The following is a 17,652-nucleotide window of genomic DNA, read 5'->3' as shown; positions in this document are numbered from 1 at the left end:
ACTTGCCCTCCAGTTTAAGGGCAGCTGAGAAGAGACCTGTTCCCTGCACACTCCCTGTTCCAGGAGGTAAGTGTCTTAGATAGAACTTCAATCCAGGGCTCTAGCCTCCACACCTATGGCATTTCCTTGGTGAAACAAAAGCATGGGGAAGTCAGGAAGCAGTTCCTGACTATAGGAACCTATCCTGCTTCCTGCCCTGGCCCTGGCACCATCTTCCACCAGAGCACACCTGGCTATGAGACCTTAAACATCAACTCTGGAGTCCTCGTCTTCTTATCCGCGACATGGTGGCCCCAGATTGCATGTCGAGGTGTTCTGGGGGGACCTTAGAGTGCCTCGTGTGACACTGTTGAAAGACAGAGAAGAGGATGTAGAGAGAAGCTACCCTGAAGGAGCTCCCTCTGCTTCCACGATGGAGATGGAATTCAGTTTCCATCCATTGAGGTTTTACTAGGGGTCAGGTCTTTCCTTGGGGTGGGGCGGGGGTTGTCGAGCTTATTTTGCTGAGGTTTTGGTTTTCAGTTACAGTCCCTGAGGTTGAAACAGGTAGCTCAGATTGTCCTTCAACTCTTGGTGCACTTGCCTCCACCTCCAAGTGCTGGACTTGGAGTGTGTGAGATTATATTCTCCAAGGTTGGTTATTTTAGGGGTCGTTGTTCTTTGCTTGTATCTGTGGTGAGAATTCTTTCTATGGGGAAATATGAACAACGTCTACCCTCCTCGTCAGGTCCCAGCAACAAACAAACTATGAATCCATCAAAGTTCCTGGGGAACTGACGGGCTTACCACAGAGTGTGAGTAAGGAGTGTGGGTTACCCCAAAACAGAGGTACTGGAAATTCTTCAGCAGCATTGGTGATGGCTTCCCAAAGAAAGGGAACCCTCTCACTTCCCCTCCCAGTATTCTCTAGCACCTCCTAAGGCTTGAAGTCTCTGAGGCTGCAGGCGATTAAGGCAAATTGGAATACAAATGGCTGGAATCACTGGTGGGGCACCAGAGAACCTGGCAGGACCTCTGTGCCTTGCCAACAGTCATCCGACTAGATCTTCAGGGCCTCTTGCAAGCAGGAACGACTGGTTTGGTGAAAATGGCAGCTGTCTTGCTCAAAGGAGCACATTCTAGGACACATAACTGCACAAGTATGGTCTATTGTAAACCCAGTCAGTACAGATGTATACCATGCAATGACCCAATCAAGCATTTCCCCTCCTCAGGCATCAATTATGCTTGTTCCGGTGACCTTTGAGCCTCTAGTTATCTTGTAATGCAACATAGATTATTCTAGACAGTAGTTACTGTACTCCTACCTAATCTCCTACCTTCCCATCTCCCTGCCTACCAGGTTTTATTCATAGATGCTTTTCAATGTATGATTCAGCCAGCTTCTAAACCCGCCAGCCTCCTGAACTGCACAGGAGACCTGTCCCAGCTTAGCTCAACACCTGCGTTAGCCTAGCGGTACACAATCGTCTGACACGCCTTCCCGATAGAAAGTGTTGACTGTCTCATTGTATGGGCACACTTCCGCACCATCATAAAAGCCACAGATCACTTAATATTGTGTGGATTGATTCTAAAAAAAGAAAGACTTTTTTCTCCAAAACCATTCAGAAAATGATATCTAAAGTCCATCTTTCTCTGATTCCTGCCCTACACTCCCCCCTTCCCTGGTTTTCAAGCTGTGCTATGGAGAACACAGTGAGAGCAAGGATGACCTAGTTTTCCCAGTGAGCTGCAGCCAGTTTCTCAGTCTGTTGACAACACTGGTTCCCTCCAAAATCCGTTTCCTAACAAGCTCAATAATTGTCTCATACCCAGGGTTGTTCTGCATCTTCTGTGAAGCAACTGGTTCGACCAAATGCAACCTCTCTGAGCTTGTCAGGAAGACTTGTGACTATAGCGTGTGCAGGGGAAGCTGACACAATCCTTTGAAAAACCTTTCTAAAGTTTCACATGGAAGATGTGAAACCCCCAGGAATGGGGAGGAAGCTTAATGGATATTCACATTTAAACACCTAAACCCCAGGAATAGCGAGATGATTGAGAGGCTACAGTGCTTGCCCTACAAGCATGAAAGCTAGAGTTCAAATCCCAGTGCCCATGTAAATGCCAGGCAGGTGTGAGGGCACATCTCAATTCCCACAAGACGTCAAGAGAGAACAACTCCCGAGAGTTGTACACGCACATGTACACACGAGCAAACGTGCACATGCACACACATTTAAGCCCTTTTTTGGGTGCTACTCAGTGGTAGAGTATCTGCCCAGCATACACAAGCCACTGAGCTGTTTCCAGCACCAGAAGCTGTTTCCAGAGGTCCGACTAATGGCCACCCGAATTCTAGACACTGTGAAGCTGGGTTCTACCGGGTTCGTAAAATGGATGAGATTTTTAAATTCTTACTAGGCCCAGTAGAATTCTTTGAATCAACAGTAGCTTCTGGGAAAGCCCCACTTTTTATATACTTGAGAGGTCCCAGGCTCAGAGCTCAGGAATGAACTAAGCTAACATCACTGTTTCATGATTAATTGTAAACTACAGAATAATTCCTTGGGTTTTTGGAAAGCACCAAATAATTTTCAGAGCACTTCACATGAGCCCCTCCAGGCAAGTACCTCAAGAAACCACAAATCCAGGACTGTAAACCCAGTCAAAGGCCCATGGCTAGGGAGGTAGGTCATAGGCCCTAGTTGGGAACTCATTATTGTTGTTTAGATAAGTCGGCATGGTAAAAAGCTGCAGTCTAAATATCAGTGTTTATATCCACAGACACTCCTTGCATTCTTAATCAGAGAAGCTTGTCTTTGCAGTGAATGCAGAGACTCACAGCTGCTCAAGATGCTTAAAATATATGATGGTTGAGTGCTCGGCCCTAAGCAGGACCTTTGTAAACCCCCTCTAATGTTCAGGAAACGCTGCAAGAGAAAGCAGAGAGGGTAAGCGCCAGAAGATAGGGGCCGGGGAGCGTTGCTATTTTCAGGGCACAGCCTAGCCATGGCAGGCAGGAGCTCACAGCAGCTGTGACTGCTTGCACTGGGTCAGCAACAAGACTGGGGTGCCAGCGTCCCTTTGCCCTCAGTTAGCTGTGAACCAAACAGTGACCTGCCCGCTCAGCTCCAAAGGGTAGTTGTAAACCCATGGCCAAAACAGAGGGTGCTGGTTAAAAACAATGTGCTGTAAATCAAATGGTCACGAAGGTGAGGAGACCTGTGGGGTGGAGAGAGTGGAACAGCGTGGGGGAGAGAGTAATGGCGGGGGGAAAAGGGTAAGCAGGATTCGCCAAAGTCATGTATGAAACTGTCAAAGAACAAATTTACTTTTTTAAGGTGACTTTCTCCTAGAAGCTCATCTTGGTTTACTCACTTGTTATGCAAGGCCAAGAGTGTTTCCTGCCTGTACCCCAGTGTAATCTCCAAGCAGCCTCTTTGGCTGTGATCAGTGAGTTTGGGCACAGCGCATACTGTACCAGAGTTGGAAAAACCCTACTGTGGAAATGTCTCCTGGGGGAATGTGAACAAACGTCTACTCACCCAAACAGAATAGGGGCACCAACTACAGGGCACATAAGACTCCACCCAAGTCTAGGTGGATGAGCCAATGAGTTTATCCGGCCTACTTACAAGTGACACTCCCTGCCCCACACAAACAGCGATATCACTAAAACGTCTTTCCCAGCATGGATGATAACTTCCTCAGAGCTGCAGAAATGCTATCTCTCAGCCCACTCCACTCAACCCTCCACATGCTATATATAATCCAGCCGCTCCGGAAACAGCATCCAGAAGGGGGCAGAATTACATAGAGCTGGCACAGGCATTCACGGCAGTGTGGCCAGGGTGTTGGTGAGAGTTTAATGACCCTCCTCACCTCCTTCTAAGTAGGGACAGCAACAGCCAAACTTGGAGGCCACTTGTGAGTAGTCACAGCTGCCGTGATGATGATGGTGATCGCCGCCATCCTTGGAGGAGAGCATCCTACAATGGGCCTTACACAATGGCAACATAGGCTGGCTCTTTAGGCCGGAGTAGGAAGAGCTGGGGGGAGGGAGGACTATGTGTCTACTCCCTATCGAGGGAGTGATAGAAGTTTCCTTAGGCATGGTCATTATTGGCTCTGTTATAAAAGGGTCACCAGGACTGGTTTATCCAGTAGTAGTAAGGCACCTGAAGCTCTTGCCTTCTGGATACATGCTGGTGGCGGATCCAGGTGCCTCATGCAGAGCTGAGAGCATCCCCTCTGGGACACTCATACTCAGTATTGTCAGTGGTGCCTGGTCAGACAAGGCATGAGGACACCCACTGTAGGGACCCACGTAGATTCACAGATGGTTAAAATAAAAATGATGTTACTCTGCTGCTACCACAAGCGACCTCAGGCCTCCCTGGCACATATGCTTGAAAACAAAGTATTGGCCAGGACCTTTTCTCCCACTTCTTTCCTTGTAGCATCCTCCAGAGATCAGTAGTGAATAGGCTGCAGCTGGCTCCAGGCAAAATTCCTGTCAGCCAAGGAGCTCTCAGAAGAGCCTGAGGTCAGACACCACCAACACCAGGGCTACTGGACTTTCTTAGGCTGTGCGTTTGGAGCAAGGCTACATCATCTAGGCGGGATGTATTAGTCAGGGATCTCTAGCGGAACAGAGCTGGAGGAGTGGCTCTATAAAATATACAGGAGGGATTCATTAGAATGGCTTACAGGCTGTGGGCTAGCTAAAGATAGCTGTCTACCAACTGAAGGATCAAGAATCTAGTAGTTGGGCTGGGGATTTAGCTCAGTGGTAGAGCGCTTACCTAGGAAGCGCAAGGCCCTGGGTTCGGTCCCCAGCTCCGAAAAAAAAGAACCAAAAAAAAAAAAAAAAGAATCTAGTAGTTGTTCCAGACATAAAGCTGACGTCTTAGCTGGTCTTCAGTAGGTGCTGGAATCCAGTGTGCTTTAATGTCAGTGAAGGAATGGACTTGCCAGTGAGAATGAGCACAAGCAAGGTCTTGAACATCCAGCAAGCTTCTTTCTTCCACAGCCTTAATAGAGGCTGTCCGCAGAAGGTGTGTCCATGATTAAAAATGGACCTTCCCACCTCACATGATTTAGTCAGTACCTCACAGGTAGGTATATGTAGCCACTTGAGTTTTAGCTAATTCTAGATGTAGTCAAGGTGACAACCAGACAGCCATCATCCTGGACAGCCCCAGCACTCCACTGGGAGTTGGAATTAGTAGAAACTAATAATTCCTCCTGCATCTTGTAATTGATATAAACACCTATACTTGACAGTAGGACAACTGCCAATGCCACCACTCTGGTCCTGACTCCCACAGGAAACTGTCCGTAGACTCAGTGAGTAGGCGCTCATCTCCTACCCCTTGCTTCCTCTAGATGGCAGCCTTCCTTCCTTCTGCTTTGCACAGTCTCCCTCCCTATAGTAGCACTCTCTGGAAGTCTGTGTTAGCATTGAGCCACAAGCCAGGTCTGGTTTCTGAGGATGCCACCTGTAAAGCTGATACAGAGGTATCTGGTGTCCCCAGGATGGGGGCGTGCAGGGCTCCTAAAGTAGCCCAAATTCAGCCATGTAGGGTCCCTCTCAAAAGAGCTCTGAATGAAGTCAATTCCTTTTCAGAAACAAGCAGCTCTGCGGATCTCAGGGGGCGTCATCTGTTCAAGCCTCAAAGCCACAAAACTCCAGAGCTAGGAGTGGCGCTGAGCTTTCGCCTTGCTCATTTAGAAAGGAGACTCTCCCTTCCTGGCTTTGGAGCTGGAAAGGGGATGCTGGGTTATTTTGTTTCTCTTTCTATGCTATTTTCCACCCCAGGCTGTTTGTTTGTTTGTTTGTTGTTTTAATTTTACAAAATATCGATATTCTATTTTCGAATGCTAGGGCTGCTCTTAAGATCACTAGGAATTTCTGGTCCCCCATTGCCTCCCAACTATGCTCCTAATCTCCAGAAACAGCCATGCACAACTATTGTTTAAACAAACATTTTCACAGGGGCTGGAGAGATGGCTCAATGGTTAGAGCACTGCACCCTCTTTCAGAGTTCTCAGGCCTGATACCCAGGAACTATGGCTGTCTGTAACTCCAGGCCCAGGGGATCCAGCACCCTCTTCTGGCTTCTGCAGATACCAGGTATACACACACACACATGGTACACATACATACATATGTGCAGGCAAAACACTCATACACAAGAAAAATAAAGTAAATATTTTTCAAAAATTAATAATTTCTTTTCTAAAAAACAACTTTATTTGTTTGAGTTTGTGTGTATGTGTGCTATGTGTGTGCAGGGGCCTGAAAAGACCTGAAGAGACCAAAAGAGGCTTGGGATTCTCCTGGAGCTCGAGTCACAGGTGGCTATGAGTGACCTCTAGGATTCTGGGAACCGAACGCAGGTCCTCTCTAACTAAGGCAAATCCTCTTAATCACTGAGGTATCTCTCCAGCCCTCAATGTTTTCATAATGTTATTGATAAGTCATGCGTATATTCTTAGACACATTCACACATTAAAAAGCAACTTCATATGTAAGGTAAATAGAACATGCCTGTAATTAGAGCATTCAGGAGACTGAGGCAGAAGGATTTCACATTCAAGGCCAACCTGGACTACTCAGTAAGACCCAGGAGAGGCCTAAGCTGGAGACTTAGAGAGATCAAGCTAATTCATATATTCATAACCTCAGATAGCAATTATTTATAGGGACAGCTTTTGAAATGTCCTTCAGCAGTTCTGAAATACACAGTAGATTTTTTTCCTCCCTTCCTTCCTTCCTTCCTTCCTTCCTTCCTTTCTTTCTTTCTGTCTTTCTTTCTTTCTTTCTTCTTCCCCTCTTCCTCTTCCTCTTCCTCTTCTTCCTCTTCTTCTTCCTCCTCCTCTTCTTCTTCTTTCTTTCTTTCTTTCTTTCTTTCTTTCTTTCTTTCTTTCTTTCTTTCTTTCTTTCTTTCTTCCTAAACATGGTTTCTCTGTGTAGCCCTGGCTGTCCTGGAACTTGATCTGTCACCTGCCTCTGCCTCCTGGGCGCTGGGATCAAAGGTGTGCTCAACCACTTCCTGGCTCACAGTGCCATACCCACCAAACTGAAAAATGGTTTGAGAACTTGCCTCAAATCCTGTCTGAGATTCAGTAGCTTTTGGTTAGCACCTCCCCTTTCCCACTCCCTGGGCCCTGCAACTACCCTTCAGTTTCTAGGAGCTTCATTGTTTTAGATCCAACAGGAGAATGAGGTCACTCGATATCTGTCTTAGTTAATTAACTAAGGAGGATATTTTCTATCTCTCTCTGCTGTCGTAAACTGCAAGGTTTCTTTCGTTTGAGAAGCTGAGTAGTATCCCATTGTGTATGTACACCACACTTTTTTTTAAAGAATTATTTATTAATTGATTTATTTTATGTATGTGAGTACACTGTAGCTGTCTTCATGACACCAGAAGAGGGCATCGGATCTCATTACAGATGGTTGGGAGCCACTATGTGGTTGCTGGGATTTGAACTCAGGACCTCTGGAAGAGCAGTCAGTGCTCCTAACCACTGAGCCATCTCTCCAGCCCCCTACACCACACTTTTTATCCACCTATCTGTAATGGATACTCAGACTGGTGCCATAGCTTGGTGATTGCATGTAATGTTGCAGTCACAGGAGGTGTCCATTTCTTTTTCATACCAACTTTAACTCTGAAGTAGAATTGCTGGTTTACATGGTAATTCTTTTTTTAGTGTTTATGAACCTCCACACCTTTTCCATGCCTACTTTATATTCCCACCAACAATGGACAAATGTTTTCTTTTCTCCACATTCTCATCAAAACCTGTTGCCTCTCACCTTAAGATAATATTTGTTCTGGAAGGCGTAAGGTATCTCACCGTGTCCTCTTTGCCGCCAAAACTCCAATGTCACGCATGTGCACACCCCAGGGAAGGGCCTGTCTCAGTTGGGCGCTGCACACTGCCCTGTAGCATCCCCACCTGGATGAGGTTGACATCTGATGACGTGAAGGATTAACATACTGGCCAAGAAAGACCTGACTCCCCCTAAATCAGTGTGATCCCGACGGACTCATGGTGTGCCCCGAGTCTGTTGAGGGACTCAAATGGTGTGCCCCGAGTCTGTTGAGGGACTCATATGGTGTGCCCCTAGTCTGTTTTGTGACTGGTAATAAAATCTTGAGAATCCTTAAGGCCGTGCCTCCCCGAGGATGATCTCTACCATTTGCCTAAGAAAGAAGTGGCTGTCTGCAAGCATCTTGAGAGCAACAGAAAGGATAAGGGTGCTAAATCCCATCTGACTCTGATGGAGAGCAGAGCCCACCCATTGGCTCGTTTTAAGACCAAGCGGGTCCTCCCAACAAACTTGATACCTGGGTGGTCCACAGCTTCTGCTCTGTGGCATAAAATCTCTTGGGTACTTGATATATATATATATATATATATATATATATATATATATATATATATATATATATATATATACAGGCATGTGTGGTTGGTAGCACATGCCTGTAATCCCAGCTTTCGGGAAGCTAAAGCAGGATGAGTATTGTAATTTGAGGACAGCCTAGACTACAAAGAAATACTAAAAAAAAAATTATTACTTAAATTAGATAAAATAAAATTAGGAAGTTATTTGCAAAACATAATATAATTTGCAAGTGGTTTTAAAATGTTAAGGGAGACAACACGCAATAAAGGTATGTCCACCAGGAATCATTGAGCAACAAATGAAGTCGCAAAAAAGACTGCAGAAGTTATTAGCATCCCACAAATACACAGAAGCAGGAGGAGGCGGTGCTTCATTTCTCTCTGCACGTGACAAGCCATCAATCAGAACTTGAGTAGTATGAACAGGTCTGTGCTGGTTCATAATCAGTAATGTTGAATTCAACCTAACCTCCTCAGTGAGTGCTGCCCTTTCCAGTACTGACATATTTATAAAAATCAGCCTTCTGTAAGGCCCAAAACAAAACCTGTATCCATTCCAAAGAAGTATGAGAAAAGCATACCCAGCATGCTGCTGAGACACAGTGAAGGTGGGAATTGGGACCCAGACATGCTCACACACTGCTGATGGGACGCGGAATGGTACCATACTTTGCAGTATCTACTTTGGTAGTTTCTTAATCAGTCACACGACTACTGTGTGTCCAGATCTCTCACTCCCAGGCACCTACTATGGAGAGAAGAAAGCTCTTGTCCATATTACCCAAGTGCACATATATGCAGGTTCGTCTGGAATTGCTAAACACTAGATCTCACCTGCTGTGGCTTAACTAGGGCCTAGCTCCTTGACCTTGTATAGAAATCTCCAGAGCTCATGTTAATAGCATTGAGAGTGTAGAAATTAGTGTTAGAGGATGTGGAAACTGATCAGGTTTGGATAAAGTCATTAGGGTGGAACCCCAAGACTGGTGGCTTTAAAAGAAGAGAACTCAACTTTGCACCAGAGAAGCAGAGACAGGAGGATCAAGCAGGTTCAAGGCCAACCTAGACTAAAGTGTAAGTTCCAGCCTAATCTTGACAACAGGGTGAAACCCCAACAACAGAGAGAGAGAGAGAGAGAGAGAGAGAGAGAGAGAGAGAGAGAGAGAGACAGAGACAGCGAGACAGAGAGACAGACAGAGACAGACAGAGACAGAGAGACAGAGACCAGATGCAGACATGGACATGTACTTTCTCTATGACACATCCTGTCTCAAGGCTCTGCTAACAAGAAGGCCACCATCAAAACTGAGCCAATGCCAGCACTATGACCTTAAGCCTCCAAAACTGCAAACTAAATAAACCTATTTACTTTATAAAGTCAGCCTGTTTTGAGTATTTCATTATAGTAATGAAAGACTGACAAGCAGATGAGTGGATAAGCAAGTGGTTGTGGCTTTGGAGACTGCAGATGGGTCCATATGTCCTCTTGGTTTGTTGATACTCCATGATCATGTCATTTGTCAAAATCTAGTAAATTACACATTTAAACCCACATACTTTATTGAACATCTTTTATGCCTCAGTTGTTTCAACCCAACCCTAGGAATAAAGTTAATGAAAACTACATGAGACCTATACGAAGAAACTCTCAAACACTTATTTTTCTCCTTTTAAAACACATAAAATAAATAGAGTCCAATAGAAAGACAGTTTACCCATTGGTAGGGACACTCTATTTCAAAAATTGGGTGCAATAAAAGTACCACAAAATGGCCAGGCGGCAGTGGTGACACATGCCTTTACTCCTAGCACTTGGGAAGCAGAGGTAGGCAGATCTTTGAGTTTGAAGTCAAACTGGTCTATATCATCTCATCTATATCATCTGTATCATCTATATCATATCATCTATATCATCTCATCTATATCATATCTATATCTATAATCTATATCTATATATATCATCTATATCTATCATCTATATTATCTATATCATCTCATCTATATCATCTGTATCATCTATATCATATCATCTATATCATATCTATATTTATATCATCTATATCATCTATATCTATATCATCTATATCATCTTATCTATATCATCTATATCATATCATCTATATCATATCTATATCTATAATCTATATCTATATCTATCATCTATATCTATATCTATATCATCTATATCATCTATATCATCTCATCTATATCATCTATATCATATCATCTATATCCTATTTATATTTATATCATCTATATCTATATCATCTATATCATATCATCTATATCCTATTTATATTTATATCATCTATATCATCTATATCTATATCATCTATATCAATCATCTATATCTATATCATATCTATATATCTATGTCTATATCTATCTTAGTTAGGGTTTTAGTGCTGTGAACAGACATCATGACCAAGGCAACTCTTATAAGAACAACATTTAGTTGCCGCTGACTTACAGGTTCAGAGGTTCAATCCATTAGCGTCAAGGCAGGAACATGGCAGCATCCAGGCAGGCATGGTGCAAGAGGAGCTGAGAGTTCTACATCTTCTTCTGAAGGCTGCTAGCTGAATACTTATTTCCAGGCAGCTAGGATGAGGGTCTTAAGCCCATGTCCACGGTGCCACACCTACTCCAACAGGACCACACCTCCTAATAGCAGCACTCACTGGGCCAAGCATATACAAACCATCACACACACACACACACACACACACACACACACACACACACACACACAATTAATTTACTTTTTCATTTGAGGTTCAAATTGATTTCAAAATTACTGTAGAACAATTATCAAGTGAAAACACCAAGGATGTCCAGAAACAGAAGAGCAGCATGTGTACAGGAACGGAGCAGCAGCGGAAGGGAGCCAAGCACACAGGCCAACCCAGAAGTAGACAGAGCCTGACATATGAAAAAGATGGTAGACCAGAAGGAAGGGCAAGGGGACCACTAAGACTGTCCACCAGGACGACTATGGCTTACTCAACTTCACCAATAGAATTAGTGAGTTGGACTCACAGGGTCAAGGGCCATTCCAAGTACCAAGTTGGTGCTGCTGGCAAAAGGCTTCAGTCCCTCCCTAACTATTGATAAGTTAGGTTGTTGTCCCTCCCTCCATCATGACAATCCTAGAGTAGTAAAATGCCATTGAAGGAATCAGAGAAAGAACTGGAAGAGCTTGAAGGGGCTCAAGACCCCTTATGAACAACAATGCCAAGCAACCAGAGTTTCCAGGGACTAAGCCACTACCCAAAGACTATACATGGACTGACCCTGGACTCTGACCTCATAGGTAGCAATGAATATCCTAGTAAGAGCACCAGTGGAAGGGGAAGCCCTGGGTCCTGCTAAGACTGAACCCCCAGTGAACTAGACTGTTGGGGGGAGGGCGGCAATGGGGGGAGGGTGGGGAGGGGAACACCCATAAGGAAGGGAAGGGAGAGGGGTTAGGGGGATGTTGGCCTGTAAACCGGGAAAGGGAATAACACTCGAAATGTAAAAAAGAAATACTCAAGTTAATAAAAAAAATAAACCATCAAAGTTCTATGGCAAAGCATGGATGAATACTTTCATATTTATGGAATGAAAAAACAAGTAAATTAAGAATGAAAAATTTAAATGTATAATGGGAAAGACTGGTTGACTTTTAGTTTTAAAACTTTGGCGGAGGCCAGCAAGACAGCTCAGCAAGTATGGGAGCTTTCTGACAAGACTGACGACCTGTGTTCAAACCCTGAAACCACGTGGTGGAGGAAGAAAAACGACTCCTGAACTGTCCTCCGACCCAACACACACACACACACACACACTCTCTCTCTCTCTCTCTCTCTCTCTCTCTCTCTCTCTCTCTCCCCCTCACACACACACACACACACACTCTCTCTCTCTCTCTCTCTCCCCCCCCACACACACACACTCTGCATAAATGAATGTAAAAATGTCAAATATATATAAATTAAAAATATATGTAAAATGTATATAAGCAGCAACAGACTAGTTTCCTCAGTTAAAAGACCATCCCCTGCATATCAGTACAACAAATCTAAATAAATCATCGAATCAAAGAGCAATGCTCGTCAAGCCTGTGAAAAAGCAACCAAATCTTATTAGAATCAGTATGAACTGAAGAATGATTTTAAATGACTGACAACTGTAAGTATTCATTGTCTCTAATAATTTTTACAGATTGAAAATTCATACATGCCTCTACTGGACATTTCTGGGCTGGGGTCCATTGAGAAGCTGCCATCATCAAAAAGCCAAGCGTCTTATACTGTAGGTTAGTTCCCTATATCGGTTGTTCAATTGTATAGGGGGTGGTGTCATAACATTTTTGCCATCAATAAAATATTACCGAAAGTGCAACAACCAAAACTACCATTCAAACTCAAGTGTGTCCCATGGTATGAGTGGCAGCTCTTCCCATGTGCTACACAGGGCAGGGCTCTGCACTTCATATGTGTGACAGGACACAAAACGCTAATTCATTTAACAACCATGTATAAGCATTCCCTATGTGCCCAGCGGTACAATAGTAACTCATAATGACCCCATGGAATTGGTAACCTCCATTCTGTACAAGTAATTGAGACACAGAGAAGTTAATGAACATTAAAAAAATCACTCAGTAATAAAAAGGAAAAACCCAACCTTTCAATCTGCCTCCAAATTTCATGTTTTTTAAATCATTAAAGTGAAATAGTTTTGTTTATTTATTGTCTCAAGAGATCCTTTTACTACTGGATAGTTTCTCTTCTCAATCAAATTCCCTAAACTTAAGGTCCAGTCCAGTATATTCAATGTGTCTTTTGAAAATGTGATTGAAACCTCCCTCTCTGTTTCACTCCATGGCCAGGGCATAGAGTCACCACAGAAAGCAGCAGAAAGGATCTGCATTATTACTTCCTGGTAATGCCCCTCTCCTGGGCAGGAGGAGAGCTAGGAGAACCCTGCCTTCCATGTTACAAGCCTGCCTTACATCATTGTCTGTTAACATGATGTGGACAGTGGTAACTCCAACCAGTCCTGTTGGTGATGGGCACTGTGCTATTAGGAGAACTAGCCTCATCTTCAGGGTGATTGACAGCTAGTGATGTCATGTTACATTCCTGAGATGTCTTATGTCTTGTCGTTGCTCACTGTGGTGGTCCTAGCAAGACTCACCCTCCCTATGTCATCTGTTCTCATGGCAATCCATGAGCCTTTGGGTATACACAGGTTCTCTCTCCCATTTTTAAGCTGCTGTCAAGTAGGGCAAATTGCCCTCGTCCTTCTGCCCTGGCACATGTTTCTCTCACAGCAGAGGGGTCAACTAACTGAGCAAGCTCATAATCAACAGCCAGAAACGCCAGGGGCCTCTCCCTATAGTCGCTCCCAAATGCTAGAGGAGGTTCTTTTCTTGGGTCTCCTGACTTGCCTTTGATAGATGAGTAGTGGAAAGACCAAGACTACATGGCCCAGACAGTGCCTTCCTTCTTCCCAGACCTCTGTGGGTGAGAAACCCTGTGCCCCAGACTGTCCATGGTTTTCTAACTCTGCTCCCTGGAATGCAAGTTCTTGAGCTGTCTCAACAGTAAAGGATACTGTGAGTGAATCCATTTTGAATGAATGCCATACTCTGTTTCTCTTGACTCCCTTTTCTTGAAGTTTTCCCCCTTTTATTAGATTCTGTAAGCATATTAAATGCTCCGAGGATTCCCTAAGATGTCTCTGTCTGTGCTTTAATTTGGCATTTCTCAAACTAATTTGACTATGCACTTCATTTTGCTTCACATTTATATGCTGTCCTGGTCACAAGCCCTAGCAGCAGAAGCCTTTGTCCTGGACCCCACATGTAAGGAACATTCCTAGGAACTAGAGAAAGGTGGTCATCTATTGCTTTTCCAGCCTCTGCACCCTCAAACTCCAAGGTGACTGTGGGAAAACATAATGAAAGTGTGTGGGTGACTCTGCTGGAGTGTGGATGCTCCGAGCTGGCTAGGAGTTTGGAGAAGAGCCAAGTGGGCGAAGCACTTAGGTAAGAGAAAAGAAAAATGAATGTGCAAAACCCTTCTCAGATAGCTGGAAACAATCCATCTTTATATAACCAAGCATCTTTCCCTGGTGTAGAGAGACTTCTTTTTCTCTTCTTTCTTTGTATATGAGTCAGGGTGGTTGCAAAACATTCTGTGGACTCAGCCATGAAAACTGTTTTAAAAACCATGTGACAGGTGACAGCAATACCTTGTATTTGTCACTACATGGATATTTTATGCTAGAAAGGCAAATAACTTTTCATAAACATTTTTGTTTAATCCTATAGGTACAGTAGTGGCACACATACCTTGGCAGTAACCAATGGCTCTCTAATTGGACTGAAGACTCTCATAACAAGAGGGATACTATGTGTGATAACAGAAAGCTAGCTAAGAGACAATAAAAGTCATGATACCGAAAATAATACGTAGTGAAATTGAAGTATTTTATAACGTTCTATGATAATGATCATTTATATAAGCTAACCCATTATAATGATATGCATGGCATGTAAACTTGCTGACTTGTTTCTAAATCTTATTTGAAAATATTATTCACAATTAAAGTTGTTACAGCTCAGGCAAAGCAGTGCTTTTTTTTTTTTACTTTAATTTTTTAAAAAAATTTCATGTCTACGAGTGCTTTATTGTTGTTGTTTGGTTGTTTGGTTGGATTTTTGAGGCAGGGGTTTCTCTCTGTAACAGCCCTAACTGAGTGCTGGGATTAAATGCATGTGCCACCATTCCCAGCTTTCTTTTTTACTGAGTGTTTTGCCTACATGTATTTCTGTGCACTGCAAGCAAACCTGGTGGCCGAAGTGGCCAAAAGAGGGCATTGGATCCCCTGGAACTTGAGTTTCAGTTGGTACACATCATGTGGGTACTGGGAACCAAATCCAGGTACTCTGCAAGAGTAGATTGTACTCTTAATCACTGAGCTCTCTCTCCAGTCTGCCTTTTATTTTTAGGTATGTGTTTGTTTGCTTGTTTGCTTGTTTGTTTTTAAGAACAGGCATTTACCTTGTTGCACATTCTGGCCCTGACCTCCTAGACTTAAGTGATCCTCCTGCCTCAGCCTGCCAAATAGCTGAGAACTCTGGTGTGTGCCACTGTGTTGTACTCTGTTTAAAAACATCTCTTAGGGTTTGTGTTCCCTGACAGCCCATTGTGACTAAAGACCTGGTTCCCAGGAGAAGTGGCCAGGTGATAGGACTTTTTAAAGTGGGGCCTCATGGGAGGTCTTTATGTCACTGAGAAATATACTCGGCAAGGCTGATAGGTACCAGCTCCTCCCCACTCCTCTTCTCTCTCTGTCTCATCCTGGATCAGCTCTGTTGTTTGCTCATGCATACTTCAACCACTGCTCTCTGCCATGATGGGTTGGAGCCAAGAACTGCGCTAATGTCAGCACCATGTACTTGAACTTCCAAAATGTGAGCTAAATGAACTTCTCCTTCTTCAGAAGTAGCTTGTGTCCAGTATTTCATCCCAGTGATAAATAGCTAGTCAACATACTATTGAAGAACTGCAATAAGGTATTATAGACATTAGTCATATCTGTTTTTACATTATTGTCAATAAAATGCATCTTTTAAATCTCGATTTTGCTAAGATAAAGGATAGGAAGTAAATATTGAGGGGAAATAAAAACAGAGTCTCCTGTAGTCCAGACTGACCTCCAACTTGATATGTAGCCAAGACTGACCTTGAGCTCCTGATCCTCCTGCCTCTGTTTTCCAAGGCCTGGAGTTACAGCTGTGTACCACACCTGGTCACATGTGCTTGATAATTCATCATCATTGATTTCTACCATCTTTTGGATGCATAAAGAAGTTTGTCCTTTTGAAGATGTTTGTCAAAGTAGGTAAATAGTACCCATTTTATCTAACGTGTGTTGTCATGATTCACAAGCGGTGCCACTGCAGCCTACACCCTTGACCTGGGTCTTGGAAATGTTCAGAGCAGGCCTATGTTTACTTATGAAGAGCCTACAAGAGTCTTCCTTGGAACAGTTGTTTGGGAGAAGTTGATGTACAGTGTGGTTTCCTATTCTGTTTTCACCTCACCATGATGTACTGTCAACATCTTTCACTATTCTTTCCCCTCAAACGTTATTATCTTCACAGTAATTGTATAGATTGGTTCACTGACGTTTCTGTCATAATATGCAGGATTAGCCCGACGTCTTTTGCTCCAACTGTGAGATTCTTCTCTTTTTTTTTTTTTCCGGAGCTGGGGACCGAACCCAGGGCCTTGCGCTTCCTAGGCAAGCGCTCTACCACTGAGCTAAATCCCCAACCCCCAACTGTGAGATTCTTGACCAATGAGGTTTATAATTCAGTGTTTCACATTATCTGTCAGCATCTGATGGTTGTGGGATTTAGGGATCAGATGGCTAAAATGGGCCCGTGAATCACTGTTTAGTATTTACATGCATTGCTCAGGGGAGGCAGAGCATGTCCTACTGATCCTATGGCAGATTCAAGATGCATTCTATACTGCTCCAGGGAGCCATTACCAATGGTTTGGAATTGGCACAGTGGGTGAAACCTATTTGCCTTTCTCTAGTGCGCCTAACTGAATAAAAGAGCCTCCCCTTTGGGGAAGTTTAAATGTCACTGACAAGTGACCTTTAATGACCTGAGCAAGATTCTGAGTTTCATCTAAGAATTCTCTCTCCCATTCCTGAAGTCATTTCTAAAGTGACAACTCCCTTTCATCCTTCAGGGACTTGTTTAAAGAAGGAAACATTAGGCATACAAGCACATGTGTGGCATTCAGGTCACAATTTTTAAGTCACGGCTCCAAAACTCAATAAATGTTTTTATTTTGAAGTAAACTTTATTCAAGCGTAATAGTTATAGTGAAGAAAATCTTGCATGCAGCTTGATGAATTAGCATAAATGAACATAGCTGTGCAGCCAATCCCCTGTGAGAAATAAACACTTAGCACCCCAAAGTCCCCATGCCTTTTCAAATTCCATCTTTCTTCATAAAAGCAACCACTGTTGCTTCAATGCCATTGACAAGTTCTGGACTTGGTGTCAGGAATGGCGTGGGATTCGCTCTTCCCCATGCCTGGCTTCCCTGTTTGACATTCTCATGTAATCCGTGCTACTGCATGTAGTGTCCATTTGCTCTCTCCATTCTCATGAGCTATAATGTGATTGCCTCACGGTACGTTTACCCACTCCAGTGCTGGCTTATT

The 17,652-nt window shown here is 43.7% G+C and overlaps 1 long non-coding RNA gene across 1 annotated transcript; it reads left to right on the top strand.

Annotated features, from left to right (window-relative positions):
• Nucleotides 1-15,030, top strand: LOC102556513 (uncharacterized). Its single transcript, XR_015651843.1, has 4 exons — nucleotides 1-66; nucleotides 12,616-12,709; nucleotides 14,317-14,446; nucleotides 14,732-15,030. It is a non-coding gene; the product is annotated as an uncharacterized LOC102556513 (long non-coding RNA).
• Nucleotides 15,031-17,652: the final 2,622 nt, after the last annotated feature.

This window comes from Rattus norvegicus, chromosome 1, assembly GCF_021556685.1.
Source record: "Rattus norvegicus strain SHRSP/BbbUtx chromosome 1, alternate assembly SHRSP_T2T, whole genome shotgun sequence".
Classification (NCBI taxonomy): Eukaryota; Metazoa; Chordata; class Mammalia; order Rodentia; family Muridae; genus Rattus; species Rattus norvegicus.
The sequence above is the reverse complement of the archived record's forward strand: the minus strand, read 5'-3'. Positions and strand labels throughout refer to the sequence as shown.